Below are 3,336 nucleotides of genomic sequence, written 5' to 3'. Positions count from 1 at the left end.
GCGTCCGCAGAGCAGCTTCGTCACTGCCGCGGGAGCGCGCCCGGCCCGAGACCGGAAGAACCCCGCGGGAGATGACTCGAAAGGGGAGGAGTCTCATAAGCAAAGCTGAATCACTAATTCTGCGCATGCGCCAAACTATATTTCGAATAGGCACTGAAGGAGCCCTAGCTCGCAGCGCCCGGCTAGCTCAGTCGGTAGAGCATGGGACTCTTAATCCCAGGGTCGTGGGTTCGAGCCCCACGTTGGGCGCAGAGAATTTTGCTCCTGCAGTTGCAGGTGTTCCGTGCTTTTGCCCCGAGGAGCAATGGGGGCAGCGCCGTTTGCCTGCGAAGGGGGCAAGCTTGGCAATCAGCCTTGCAAAGCGGGTCAGCCCGGTGGTGCGCCCAGATGGGGAGGGGCAGGGCCTGGGGACCGATCGCCAGGCATCCTCCAGCACAGGAAAGGCTGCAGCAGCCCCTCTCCAAGGGTGGGGAAGCCCCTGGTCCCACTGCGCTGTGGGGTGACCCTCAGAGGAGCAGGCTGCCAAATGGCTACTGCATTAATAGCCCAAAGTCACTTAAAACTAGCCCAGTGCTGGTAACTCAATCGAAGCCAGGGGTCATTTTTTTTCTGTAACCCTCTTTGCTGTTTAAGCTGTGACTATCATCAAACACAGCGGGGCTGCTTTGTAACTAGTTACCAGCTGTAGTATTGTGTGTTACTGGCAAAAGGGCCCGTCCCACCAAAGGAGGACTCAGTGGGTGTCCCCAAGGCTTGTTTATGATTGGAAAAGGCTGCTTGTAGAGTCAGAGGCTCCCCTGACACTGTTGAGAATACACTGCTTCTGGGGGAAGGCTGTGCCAAGCAATTACAAATTCCGCACACAATATTTTGAAATTCTGCATATTTTATTTGTCAAAAGAACAGCATATAATCACCCCACTTTCAATTATTTCTGTAATTGGTTTCAAAATACCTGTCAGCAGGTATGTCTGACAACAAAAAAACACAGAAATGTTTTTTGACAAATAGATTCCTTACTAGGCATATGACTACAGAGTGCTGAGGCCACATCTGGGTATGGAAATTGTATAGTGGGCCATGAATGCTCATGAAATTGGGGTGAGGGCTCTGGCTGGGGGTGTGGGCTCCAGGGTGGGGCCAGAAATGAGGTGCTCAGGGTGCGGGAGGGGGCTCTGGGCTGGGGCAGGGAGGGTGAAGTGTGGGGGGGGCAGATGAGGGCTCCAGATGGGATGCAAACTTTGGAGTGGGGCTGGGTATGAGGGGTTTGGGGTGTAGGAGGGTGCTCCAGGAAGGCTGGGACCGAGGGGTTCAAAAGGCAGGAGGGGGATCAGGGCTGTGGGGGTTGCTCAGGGGTGCAGGCTTAGGGCAGCGCTTACCTCAAGCAGCTCCCAGAAGCAACAACATGTCTCTCCTCTGGCTCCTATGCGGAGGAGCAGCCAGGCAGCTCTGCTGCGTGCTGCTCCCTCCGCAGGTACCGCCCCTGCAGCTCCCATTGGCCATGGTTCCCAGACCATGGGAGCTCCAGGGGCAGCACTTAGGGTGAGGGCAGTGTGTGGGGCAGAGCCCCCTGGCTGCCCCTAAATGTAGGAGGCGGAGGGGGGACATGCCACTGCTTCTGGGAGCCTGGCTGGAGCGGGGCAAGCCCCAGATCTACAGTACTTGCCTCAGACACATAGGGGCTGGTGTATTTCAACACTCAGAGACACCTTACAGTGGGTTGGCTACAGTACTGTTGTTCCCAGATTTTAAGGCCAGCCGGGACCATTAAAACATCTAGTCTGACCTCCTCTACAACACAGGCCAGCGAATTTCATCTAGTTACCCCTGAATTGAGCCTAATAACTTGGGTTCTGCTAAGGCATGTCTTCCAGAAAGGCATCCAGTCTTGATTTGAAGACTCCATCAAGAGATGGAGAAGCCACCACTTCCCTTGTTAGTTGGTTCCAATGGTGAATCACCCTCACTGTTAATCATGTGTAATTGATTTCTAATTTGAATTTGCCATTGGTACTCGTTATGCCTTTCTTTGTTAGCTTAAGGAATCCTTGGGTGCCTGGTATTTTTGCCCCTCTCTCCGTGTAAGGCATTTTCCTCCAGTCACTGAATCATTTTTGTGGCTCTTCTCTGCACCCTCTGAAGTTTTTCAATATCCTTTTTAAAATGTGGACACCAGAACTGTACATGATGAGTCTCACCACTGATGTACAGAGGTAAAATCATCTCTTACTCATTATGCCCATTTATAAATCCAAGGATCACAGTAGCCCTTTTTGCCATAGCATTTTACTAGGAGCTCATGTTCAATTGTTTGCCTGTTATGACCTCTGAATCCTTTACAGAGATACTGATTTCCAGGATACAGTCTCCCATTCTCTAGGCATGGCCTGCACTCTTTGTTCTTAAAGCAAGGCCTTGTATTTGGGTGTATTAAAACACATTTCATATCTGCACCAATAAAGCCTGGCTAGCTTCATACCAGGAGTTTTACTACCAAACAGCCCTTGGAGGAAGGAGAGAATTATAATCAATATACTTTAAAAACAAATCAATGACCTAAATCACCTTTTATATGTTTAAGGTGTGATATCTATGGAGTTTCCAGGCTACAAGTGCTGGGAAGTGGGGAATATCTTCTTTTCAACAGGATGACATTTCTGTTTCTAACCATCATGGGCCACAAGATATTGGACTTGGAACAACTAATAATAACCCTGTGAATTTCCATGGCTCCTATATTTGAATTTGCTGTGGTATAAGACAAATGAAAATAAAAGCCTCACAAATCTAAGAGTCCCTCCTATGGTGCATAGCGATTACTAATGTGAACAATCCTCTGGCTTCCATGGGACTACAAGTAGCAAGCTCTATAGACTGCAACAAGTGATTGCATAATTTGTCCCTTCAGGCCAAGATATTTCGTTTGTACGTGCAACTCTCACTGCACTCAGCAGGAGTTTTGCACATTGGGCCAAAACAGAATTTGAAACTTCAGATTGTTATTCTGATGCATTCACCTTGTATTTACAAGGGGATGACAGAAACTTGGTCTGATCTCTCTCTATTAAAGGCAGGGCCGGATCCAGGCACCAGCCCAGAAAGCAGGTGCTTGGGGCGGCCAACAGAGAGGGGCAGCACGTCCAGCTCTTCGGCGGTGGGTCCCTCACTCCCTCTCGGAGCGAAGGATCAGCCGCCGAATTGCCGCCGAAGACTGAAGTGGCGGCAGTAGAGCTGATCATGGCTTTTTTTTTGGTTTTGTTGCTGCTTGGGGTGGCAAAAACCCTGGAGCCAGCCCTGATCAAAGGGCGCATTAATACACATTGCAAAGACATCTTT

At 50.0% G+C, this 3,336-nt stretch overlaps 1 non-coding gene across 1 annotated transcript; it reads left to right on the top strand.

Moving 5' to 3' along the window:
* The first annotated feature begins 176 nt into the window (after positions 1 to 176).
* Positions 177 to 249, top strand: TRNAK-CUU. Its single transcript has one exon. It is a non-coding gene; the product is annotated as a tRNA-Lys (tRNA).
* Positions 250 to 3,336: the final 3,087 nt, after the last annotated feature.

The sequence above is a fragment of the Mauremys reevesii genome, linkage group 4 (genome assembly GCF_016161935.1).
Source record: "Mauremys reevesii isolate NIE-2019 linkage group 4, ASM1616193v1, whole genome shotgun sequence".
Classification (NCBI taxonomy): Eukaryota; Metazoa; Chordata; order Testudines; family Geoemydidae; genus Mauremys; species Mauremys reevesii.
Note: the sequence above shows the minus strand (reverse complement) of the source record. Positions and strands in the feature narration are given on the sequence as shown.